Source organism: Lepus europaeus, chromosome X, assembly GCF_033115175.1.
Source record: "Lepus europaeus isolate LE1 chromosome X, mLepTim1.pri, whole genome shotgun sequence".
NCBI lineage: Eukaryota > Metazoa > Chordata > Mammalia > Lagomorpha > Leporidae > Lepus > Lepus europaeus.
In genome coordinates, this window is record NC_084850.1 from 42,104,110 (window position 1) to 42,116,851 (window position 12,742).

A 12,742-nucleotide genomic window follows, 5' to 3' on the forward strand; every position below is an offset into this window, starting at 1 on the left:
TTTAAGGGTATTCATCCCATTCGTGATCTAATCACCTCCCTTAAAGGCCTCATTTCTTAACTCCATCACCTAGGGGAATTAAGATTTCAACATAAATTAGGGACAGAGAACTCACCAAAGCAGAGTGTTTTTGTAAAATCATGTATTTTTAAGGCTATTAAACTACATATATATACCTGCATGCATAGAATACATGTATACTATATACATACACATATACATATATATGTTAGTATATTTTTGCCAGAATAGGAAAGGCTATGAATAATAAACTGCTAACAACAGTTAATACTGGGAACTTGTGCAGTTGGGGATTTTGCTTTACTTCCTATTTTTGATAGATTATTTATCAGTGAAGATATATCTCCTTTGTAATGGAAAAATGTAAATACCCCTATCATGCCAAAATTTTCTCAGTTGCTCAAGCATTCCACTCTCTTTCATATCTCTAGCTTTTGTCCATGATTTTCCTTCTGCCTGGAATACCGTCTCCAAAACCTCCACCTGGCTCCTCATCCCTGAGTCTTGGTTTCTTTATCACTTTCTTCCAGAAGCCTGTCCTAAGTACAATTTCTCTCCTTATAAGCTTGGAAAGCTCAATTAAGTGCCCTTCCCTGTGTCCTCAAACACTCTAAACTGCCTTAAGATAGAACTTATCACACACTGGTCTATGGTCATTGGTTTACATGTCTCCCCCACCTCACTTATGCACTGTAGTATTCCCTCTCAATATTCGATAATCATTGACTTTATTAATTGATTTATAGATAGAACATTACTGAAAATCCTATATCTTTTATTTTATAAAGGGAAGAAATACACAAATGTGGAAGATATTAGAGGGAGAAAAGAAAACTAACTCAGATATAAATTTTTAAATTCCAAATGAAAAGCTAGATGGGGAGGCAGAAGTAAAAAATCAAGACAATAATAATAAATACTGAGCATATGGTTTGGAGGTGACACAAAGAATTGATTCCAATGACTGATTCCTTTAGAATAGCTTGCCTGATCCTAAAATAGATTTTAATTCCCAATATTTTACTATTGTAGAAAATGAGATTTAGATGGATTAAATAATCTCCCATAAAATTAGTATTTGAAATTAGACAGAACCATTCTTCACCTGAAGTCAAATCAGTTCCTATCTACTAAAGAACTCCTAGTCCTGAACATACATATGACAATCACGTGAAACTTTATACCCAATACCCAGAATTTCTTACTTCTTCCTTCATCTTCCACCCTATTTCCTCAAATTGGCTTATAGATAGGAAGAATGAATTGAAATACGAAGAATACATAATTTCTACATACCCACTAACAAAATTTAAGAATATCACTTTTCTCTGATAGTATTCCCCTCTCTACTAAACCCAGGCACCTAACTCAGAGGGAAAAGTAAATGCTTTACCGACATTAGTTCCCACACATGTTTTCTTCAACATGGCTTACCAAATTGCTTGCACACATTTTTATTTCCACTGTAAACACCTGAGAGTTCCTATTTCTGTACCTCCTCTCCAACACTGGGCATCATCACTTTCTGCCAATCTTATAGGTATGAAGTGAGTTTAATTTCTATTTGCATGATTATCAGCAAACAGAGTACTTATAAGATATTCTAACATCTCATTCAGATTTTTTTGTATGATTGCTTAGTAATTATTTGTCGTTTGTTCTCTTGGGTTATATATATTTATTTTCTTACTAATATAAAGGAATTTTATATACATAACACATTCCAATCTTTGTTACATACACTGCAAATAAACTATTTTATGAAAACAAAACAAGACGGCCTGGGAGGGGAAAAAAAGAGATCTGAGTAACTTGAGCTGTCATAAGTTCATCTCTTTAATGAAATAAATATTCTTCCCACTATACTACTCACTCCACCACCCCAAATACATACTTATACAACTATATGACTTTGTTCACATTATTCTTGCAGCCCAGAATGCTTTTTCACATTTTCCCCTACTCAAATCTTAGTTTGCAAACCCTTTTGACCTTGTAGTAGCTTTTGACACAGCTCACCACCACCTTCTTTGTCAAACGCACTCTTCTCTTAGCTTTTCCAACACCTCAGTGTTTTCCTCCCATTTCCCTTGCCACTGTATTGCAACTGTGTTTGCCAGCTCCTCCTCCTCCATCATCTGACTTCTACTGCTGGAATTTCTACAACGTAATCTGGTGAGCCAGAGAATGAATAGAGAGGCCAGGGTTAAAGCACTGTTGTAACTTAACAATACCACAAGACAATGAAACAATATTGATCAAGTCTCAAGCAAACGAAAAGTGTGACCCAAGAATTTTATGTCCTATCATTTTATCCTTCCACAGATTTTCTCAAGGATGCAAAGTTCAAGAAATCCAACATACTATGGAAGTGTGAAACAATTCCCTTATATTTGTATTAATAGCTTACTATGAGTACTTCTTTTAAAAAAAGAAACTAGTACATGATAAAATTTAGATGACCAAGAGATGTATAAAAAATAAAAAAATTTAGGGAGGCAGGCATTGTGACACAGTGGCTTAAGCCACCACTTGAGAAATTCACATCCCATATCAGAGTGCCTGGATTTGAGTCCCCACCTCTGCTTCCAGTCCAGCTTCCTGCTGATGATGACATGCTGTGAGGCAACACAGGGCTCAAATAACTTGGGTCACTGCCAACTATGTAGAAGACCCAATTTGGGTTCCCAACTCCTTGCTTCAGCCTGGCCAACTCCCAGCTGTTGTGGGCATTTGGGGAGTGACAGTGAGTGGTTCTCCTCTCTCCTCCTTCCCCGTGATTTTCAGATAAATAAATAAACATTTTTAAACAATTAGAAAAAAGGAGACATGATAAGAAAACTAGTGACAAGTACTGAATTCATTTAAACAAAAAACCAAGATCAAACAACTTAGGATTCTAGGTGGAGGGGTCAGTGTTATGACATAGCAGGTAAAGCTGCCGCCTGCAGTGCCTGCATCCCATATAGGTGCTGGTTCGAGTCCCGGCTGCTCCACTTCTGATAGGGCTCTCTGTTATGGCCTGGGAAAGCAGTGGAAGATGGCCCAAATCCTGGGGCCCCTGCACCCACGTGGGAGACCCGGAAGAAGCTCCTGGCTCCTGGCTTCTCTTCAGCACAGCTCCAACCCTTGTGGCCAATTGGGGAGTGAACCAGCGGACAAAGACCTCTCTCTCTCTCTCTTTGCCTCTCCTTCTCTCTGTGTAACTCTGACTTTCAAATAAATAAATAAATCTTTAAAAAAAAGAATTCTAGGTGGAGAACAGAATGTAAACATATTAAACTATGAGAAGGTAAAAACAATAATAATATAGTTAACAGAAATCAAGAGATCAGAGATGAAGTACAAGGAGGTAAAAGGGGTACATTTCCTCAGAGTTCTTATCATAGCTAATTTCTTTATATTTATAACCATATTATACCATATATGTATCAGGCACTGTGCCAAGTATTTTATATATATTAACTCATTTATTCCTCACAACAACCCAAAGAAGGAGATTTTTTTTAGTCCTCACTCCAGATATGAGCAAACTGAAGCACCTAGAGACTAAAAAAGAAGGTACCTCAAAAGTTCATGAAAAAATGAAATAAAAGTAAATTTATTTTACTTAGTGAAATAAGCCAGTCCCAAAAAGACAAATACTGTATGTTTTCCCTGATCTGTGGTAACTAAGAGTACCAAAAATGTAACATATAGGAGAGAAATTGACATTTTGAGATTCCATGATTGTTTACAGCCATTGTCTCAACTGGTGAGAAACAGTTCTTTTTTTTTCCCCCTCATACTGTTTGTTGAACTCTTTACTTATAGTAGGGTTAATCTTTTGAGTATAAAATAAACTGAAAATAGATCTTTGGAAAAAATAAGAGTGGGAATAGGCGAGGGAGGAGGAAGAAGGTTGGGAACACTGGTGGGAGGGAGGGGTATGGTGGGAAGAATCACTGTGGTCCTAAATTTGTATATATGAAATACATGAAATTTATATACTTTAAATAACATTTTAAAAAAACTCACATAGAAATATGATTACAGAAAATAAATAAGCATACAAATAGTTAAAAAAGTAAATTTATTTTTGAAATCTATGCATAGTGTTTTCATAGCACACATTTCCCATGAACTTTCTGAAGGCCCTTGCATAAGCTGCCCATCTTCACAAAGCTCATTGGCAGCAGTGACTCAGGCCCAGGCAGACTAGCTGTAGAGCCCTCGTGCTTAACCAGCCACCTAGGAAATCAGTCAGCACTGTCAAAAACTGAAACATGGAGATAAAAATATAACATGGATTAAAGATCTAAATCTAGGACCTGATACCACCAAATTATTAGAGAACATTGGAGAAACCCTGCAAGATATAGGCACAGGAAAAGACTTCTTGGAAAAGACCCCAGGAGCACAGGCAGTCAAAACCAAAATTAACATTTGGGATTGCATCAAATTGAGAAGTTTCTGTACTGCAAAAGAAACAGTCAGGAGAGTGAAGAGGCAACCAACAGAATGGGAAAAAATATTTGCAAACTATACTACAGATAAAGGGTTGATAACCAGAATCTGCAAAGAAATCAAGAAACTCCACAACATCAAAACAAACAACCCACTTAAAGATGGGCCAAGGACCTCAATAGACATTTTTCAAAAGAGGAAATCCAAATGGCCAACAGACACATGAAAAAATGTTCAAGATCACTAGCAATCAGGGAAATGCAAATCAAAACCACAATGAGGTTTCACCTTACCCCCGTGAGAATGGCTCACATTCAGAAATCTACCAACAATAGATGCTGGAGAGGATGTGGGGTAAAAGGGACACTAACCCACTGTTGGTGGGAATGCAAACTGGTTAAGCCACTATGGAAGTCAGTCTGGAGATTCCTCAGAAACCTGAATATAACCCTACCATACAACCCAGCCATCCCACTCCTTGGAATTTACCCAAAGGAAATTAAACTGGCAAACAAAAAAGCCATCTGCACATTAATGTTTATTGCAGCTCAATTCACAATAGCTAAGACCTGGAACCAACCCAAATGCCCATCAACAGTAGACTGGATAAAGAAATTATGGGACATGTACTCTATAGAATACTATACAACAGTCAAAAACAATGAAATCCGGTCATTTGCAACAAGATGGAGGAATCTGGAAAACATTATGCTGAGTGAATTAAGCCAGTCCCAAAGGGACAAATATCATTTGTTTTCCCTGATCGGCAACAACTAACTGAGCACCAAAGGGGAAACCTGTTGAAGTGAAATGGACACTATGAGAAACAATGACTTGATCGGCTCTTGTCCTGACTGTTGATGTACAATATAATACTTTATCCATTTTAGTATTTTTGTTTTGTTTTGTTCTAGTACTGGTGGTTGAACTCTGTAATTAACACACAATTATTCTTAGGTGTTTAAATTTTAACTGAAAAGTGATCCCTGTTAAATATAAGAGTGGCAAAAAGAGAGGGAGGAGATGTATAATTTGGGACATGCTCATTCGGACTTGCCCCACATGGTGGAGTTAGAAACGTGCCAGGGGATTCTAATACAATCCCATCAAGGTGGTATGTACCAATGCCATCTCACTAGTCCAAGTGATCAATTTCAGTTCACAATTGATCACACTGATAGGTCTAAGAGTCAAAGGGATCACACAAACAAGACTAGTGTCTGCTAATACTAACTGATAGAATCAAAAAAGGAGAGAACGATCCAACATGGGAAGCGGGAGACACAGCAGACTCATAGAATGGCAGATGTCCTAAATAGCACTCTGGCCTCAGAATCAGCCCTTAAGGCATTCGGATCTGGCTGAAGAGCCCATGAGAATATTTTAGGCATGGAAAGCCAAGACACTCTGAAAAAAAAAAAAAAAGACCTAAATGAAAGCTCTCTGCGAGTGAGATCCCAGTGGAAAGAATGGGGCCATCAAAGAAGGAGGTACCTTTCTCTGAAGGGAGGAGAGAACTTACACTTTGAATATGACTTTGTCTAAATAAGATCGAAGTTGGCGAACCCTAAAGGCTTCCATAGCCTTGGCAACTCATGACTAGAGCCTAGGGAGATTACTGATGCCATAAACAAGAGTGTCAAATTGTTAAGTCAACAACAGGAGTCACTGTGTACTTACTTCTCATGTGGGATTTGTCCTTAATGTGTTGTCCAATGTGAAGTTATGCTACAACTAGTACTGAAACAGTATTTTACACTTTATGTTTCTGTGTGGGTACAAACTGATGAAATCTTTACTTAATATACTAAATCGATCTTCTGAATATAAAGATAATTGAAAATGAATCTTGATGTGAATGGAATGGGAGAGGGAGCGGGAGATGGGAGGGGTGCGAGTAGGAGGGAAATTATGGGGGGGGAAGCCATTGTAATCCATAAACTGTACTTTGGAAATTTATATTTACTAAATAAAAAACAAAAAAAAATATTGTAACTTCTGTTCAAACACACACACATGCACACACACACAGACGTGGACATATGAGAACTTGACCATCATAATACATCTTCCATAACTTTTCAGAGTTAAATCTAATATTAGATCTTTTATTCCTTGCTAGGTGAAAATGCAAGATAATAAAATTAATAAATGTGTAGTTTTGACTCCTAAAAAAATAATGACTACAACCCCTTTATATATTTCAAATCTTTGATCTGAACTTTAAAACAGTCTTCCAGAGAATACCATTCCTTGAGAGGGAAGAAACATTTATCTGAAGTTTATCAATCCCTTTGCTTTTACTTTGATTTATTTTTCTTTTGTTTGATTCATGCATTTTTAAAATTTTAGACTTTAAAAAATAAGGTCTATTTTACTTCTATCAAAATTTGTCTACCTATCCATTTATTAACCCTATATCATAAAACTGAAGCCCTGAATAATGTTCATCAATCTTAAAACAGCTACCATTTATTAAATGCTTAGTATCTACCAAGTATCAGAATAAGCACATTAAATGGATTACTTCATAAGTTATCACAACAACCTTAAAAATAGGTACTGTTTTTATTCTCCTTTTTTCAGATAAGGAAACTGAGGCAGAATAATGTTTATTCCTGGTTAGTGGAGGAAATATCCCCTTTTGCATGTTTTCTATGTTTCTTAATTATCTTATAATGAGTATATATCCTTTTTTATAAAAATATGAAATCCAGGGGGAGCATTGTGGTATAATGGGTTAAGCCACCACCTGCAACGCTGACATCCCATATGGGTACCGGTTCGAGTCCTGGTTGCTCCATTTCCTATCCATCTCCCTGCTAATGTGCCTGGGAAGGCAGTGGAAGATGATTCAAGTCCTTGGTCCCCTGTACCCAAGTGGGAGACCCGATGAAGCTCTTGGCTCCTGACTTTGGCCTGGCCCAGCTCCAGCTGTTGTGGCCATTTGGGGAGTGAACCAGCAGGTGAAGATTTCTCTCTATCTCTTTCCCTCTCTGTAACTGCCTTTCAAATAAATAAAATGGACCTTTTAAAAAAAAAACCATGAAATCCATTATAAAAGCATGTTTTTCAAGATTTTATGTTACTTTATTTGAAAGTTACACAGAGAGAGAGAGAGAGAGAGAGAGAGAGAGAGAGAGAGAGAGAGATCTCACATCTGCTGGTTCATTCCCCAAATAACTGTAACGGCTGTTATAGCTTTTAAAGAAGACTTTAAAAAAATAGAAGAAAAGTAAGAGCTTCATGCTTCATATGGATCTCCCACATGGGTGCATGTTCCCAAGCACTTGAGGCATCTTCCACTGCTTTCCCACATGCACTAGCAGGGAGCTGTATTGGAAGTGGAGCAGCCAGGACTCAAATTGGCACTCACATGGGATGCTGGCATCACAGGCAGCAGCTTAACCTGCTGCATCACAATGCCAGCCCCTAAAAGCATGTTTCTAAATAAAGATTCATTGAGGTTCAGTTTTGAGCCCTCTTCTCTTTCTATTGTGAACTCTCTTCATAGACCATGTCATCAACTACCAAATCTTTGAACAGCATCCAGAGGCACATGGCTCCCAAATCTATATTTTTATTCCAAGACCTGCAGACATATATGCCCAACTGCTAACCAGCTATCTCCTCTTGAATGCTCCATAAACAATTCAAATTCAATATGTCCAAAACTGTACTTATACTTACTCCAAACCGGTACTCTTCAATGCTTCCTAATATGAGTGAATGGTTCCACTCTCCATCCAAATGCACAAGTAAATCACTCATCTTTTGTCTCTTTCTCTCGCCCTCCAAGGATATGCTACCCCTAATCTACCTAGTTAGATAGGTAGCAAATCTACCTGTTCTCTTAATCTCTGCTACAATTTCCCTAGCCCAAGCCACGATCATCTTTTTCAATTACCTCCCAATCAGTCAAACTTTCAAAATTCTTTCCCCTTTACAATTCATTCTTCTTGCAGAAGCCAAAGAGAGAGATGTTAATAGGCATATAAGAAATTCTACTTAAAACTTTCAAAGAATTCTCATTTTTAGAGTAAACTTCAAATCCCTACAAATGCCCTTGTGGCAGAAACTATCAGTTACCTTCTCAATATGTTTCCCCTTTCTATAACAAAACCAGGAATATTATTAGGAGTCGTAATAGGCTGAAATGAAAATAAAATCTCCCAAACTTGATTATAGCTAGGAGTGGTCATTCAACTCAATCCCGGCCAAAAAGAGAAGAAAAAAATATACATATATGCTAAAGCTTTCAAGAAAACTATTACTTTCTTAACAGAAAGGGACAAACTCAGCTGGCACATGTTCTTTTGCTTTTTGCTATCTCCCCCTTTTCCTGCCTTGAGTGGAGCAGCCAATGCTGGAAGATGAGGTTGGAAGCTATGCTCAAAGAATCACAGAACAGAAACAGGAAAGTTTGGTCCTTGCACTTGAACTAACCTGAACTGCTGACAATGAGACTCCAACCTTTAATTTCGTTAAAATATCAATAATTGGTTGCTGTTATATGTAGCCTGAAGTAGTTCTACCAGACTAACACAATGTTGGGTATTATGGGCCTTGCCTACCTCTTTAGCCTTACTCAAACAATTTCTCCTCATTTACTATATAACAGCCATACAACTTTCCTTTTATTCTTTGAATACTTTAATCACTTTTCTGCTTCAGGATGTTGGCATGTGCTGTTCCCTCTGCCTGGAGTAATCTTTTCCCTACCTCTCAATAGCTAACTTCTATTTCTTACCCAAGTCAACTTGAACTTAATTAAGCAACATCTCCTCAGAATGGACTTACCTGACCTCTCCAGTACAAATTAGCTGCTCTCAAAACAATCTGAGCTCTTTTCTTCCTAGCATATTTTATATTTTTTATTTATTTACAGAAAAATTTTTTAGTTTCATATCTGTCTCCTCAACTAGACTCTGAGCTCTACAAAGGTTTGTCTGACCACTACTGAATAGATATCCAGTTCCCACAATAGTGCCACCCATATAGGGAACACTGAATAAGTGTGATAATAAATGAACAACCTATTAAAATGCTTTTGGCCTTTGTGTTATTTTTCCTGCTCTCCTAAAATAGCATTAATCACCCCTCCTGATGTTTCCACAGCATATTGCTTTGATCTCTTTTAATTCAATCCTTTAAAAAGTAAGGCTTTTATCATTTTTTTTCATAAGGCATGTTTTAAAAGATCTTAAAGTCTACGCATGAGAGAAACATAGAAAAGTAAATAATAATGCACTGTACTAAGTATTAAGTTAAAGTATGGGCAAAGGGACTGATTTTGTAGCACCGTGTGTTAACCTGCTGTCCACAATGCTGGCATCCCACAACAAGCCACTAGTTCAAGTCCTGGATGTTCTGCTTCCAATACAGCTCCCTGCTAATGTGTCTGGGAAAGCAGTGGAAGATGGTCCGAGTGCTTGTGTCCCTGCCTCCCCTGTGGGAGATCCAGATGGAATTCCAGGCTTCTGGCTTCATCCTTGTCCAGCCCTACCTGTTGCAGGCATTTAGGGAGTAAACTGTCAGATAGAAGATATCTCTCTCTGGCACTGACATTATACCTTTCGAATAAACAAACAAATCTTTTTTTAAAAAGTGTGGGCAAGATACAAAAACAGAATAAGGGATAGGGTTATTAACTCAAGGAAATAGTAGAGATGAGGCCAGGGAAGGCATTCAGGAGGTGGTAACATCTAGGCAGCCTTTTGAAGGCTAAATGGGAATTCTCCAGGTAAACAAGGAGAGGAAGGGAAATCCAGGCAGGGAGGATAGTATATGAAAATGTCCTGTGGCATGAAAAAGTAAAGCATGCTTATCAGTGGAGTATAAATCAGAAGGGAGGCGTCCGAAGCATTGTGTAACATTATTTAGGGGAACTGTCTGAGCCAGTAAACCAAACTTTCTCCATGACACTGCTCTCATGACTTTTCTTTTTAAGCTTGACCAAAGAAATGTAGAATAGCACCATGACCTATATTTCTTAATTTATAAAATACAGTACATGCACAATCGCATCTCTAACAATTAGAAAATTATTTCCCTGGCGCTGACATGGTGGTGCAGTGGTTTAAGCCACTGCCTGCAATGCCAGCATCAGATATCAAAGCATCAGTTCAAGTCTTAGCTGCTCTGCTTCCAATCCAGCTCCCTGCTAAATTGCCTGGGAAAGCACTGGAGAATGGCTGAAGCCCTTGGGCCCCAGCACCTACATGGGAGACCCAGGTGGAGTTCCAGGCTCCTGGGTGTGGCCTGGCCCAGCCCTGGCTAATGCAGACATTTGGGGGAGTAAACCAGTAAACAGAAGATCTCTTTCTCTGTCTCTCCCTCTGTTTCTCTCTGCCTTTGAAATAAATAAATCTTTTTTAAAAAACCACATAAATTATTTCTCTTTGAGACATTAGAATGTGGACAGCATCATATGTACATGCCCTATTGCTCTGCCCAGCTGAGACTCCCAGTTGGCTCCATTTCTGTAAAGAAAACTGTCCAAAATCGAGGCTGGAGAGAGAGAGAGTGGGTCCAGGCCCTGAAGTGCCTATTATGTCATCATAAGTAGCTTGGATTTTATAAACATTGATTAGAAGGACTTGAAGTGGGGAAAAGATTATCCTCAGAATTAGGTCTTAGAAAGATCATCTTGAAAGCAATGCACCAGAAGCAAAGAAATTAGAATTATATTACAACTGTACAAATAACTATGAGACCCTCAATTAAGGCAGCAGGGATTGAGCATTGAGCGTGGAGAGAATAGGGTTGTGGAGGTAACAGAAGCAGAATTGACTGGTCTTCATTGATCAGGTAAGGGAGTAAACCAGAGAAGAAGAAATCAAGGATCGTTTGAAGGTTTCTCTTCCAGAAAGTGATCATCATGTCATTTGGTGAGAGAATACAGAAGGAAGATTATGCTTGGAGGGAGGTAATTAATTCAGTCTGGGATATGTGGTATTTGAGGTGCTCAGGAGGTATCCAAGTGGAGTTGTCTAGCAGATTAGACAGATACATGGGTCTGGAGTTCCAAGAGATCTGCCTGGTGAGCAATATATGGATTTGAGACTTGTCAGAGAATATGACAAGCCAAATTAAGGTTTCATCAGTAAGCATTGAAAGGAAAGAACAGCTTTGAAAGTATTAGAATTTAGAATGGATAAGACCTGATAGCTGATTGGATAAAGGGAATGTAATGTGTAAAAGAAAGGAGAATTCAATCTAACCTCAGGGTTCTGGTTTGGGAGACTCAGTGGGTGACGATTGCATCGTTATGCACTGAATTGTGACCTCTCAAAATACATGTGTTAAAGCCCGAACCCCCAGTACTTCAGCATTTGACTGTATTGGGAAGTAGGGGTTAAAGAGGTAATTAAGGTGAAGTAAGTTCAAACAGATGAGCCCTTATCTCATATGAATGGTGTCCTTAAAACTGGAGGCGATTAGGACACAGACATGCACAGAAGAAGAACACCATGTGGCCATGAAGAAGGCCATCTGCAAGCCGAGGAGAGAGGTCTCAGAAGAAACCAATCCTGCAACAGGCTGATCTCAGACTTCCAGCCTCCAGAGCTGTCCCAATACAAATATCTGTTGTCTGAGCCACTCAGTCTGTGGTACTTGTTCCATAACAGCTTGAGTGAACCAATACAGCCACCAACTAAGATTGGGAATGTGGGAAAGCAAGTAGGTTTGGGGAAGGAGGTGGTGAAAGGACAACCTGAAACAGAATACGTTGACTTTAAGATTCTTGAGGTGCATCCAGGTAGATATGTTCAAATGGCTTTGAAATTAAAAGATAGGACTGGGTTACAGGTACAGATTTGGTAATCATTGATACATAGGTGAAATTTTAAATGATAGGGCTACATGAGATTATGTAAGAAGTGCCTACAAAGTGAGAAAATCATCAAGAACAGAACCTTAAGAGATACCAACATTAAGGAACAGACTGGGGAAGAGGACCCAAGAAAGGAGAATAGTCAGAGACAGGAAGAAGAGAGGGAGCTTATAATTAGTCTTTACTTTATCCTGTTTTTAATTCTGATCAGTTGACTGTATTGATCACAGTCATCAAGGAGCTTTAACATAGTGACGTAGACACTATCTTATTCATTTCTGAACTCGAACACCAAGCACAGTGCCTGACATTTAATATCCTAGCAATAAATATTTGTTGATCGAATGGAATTGAAATTAGGGCTTCATTCCCTTTTTTGTTTTGTTTGCTTTTTTCTGGAGTATGCAGAATATAGTGCCACTGATATTTTAAGTTCAT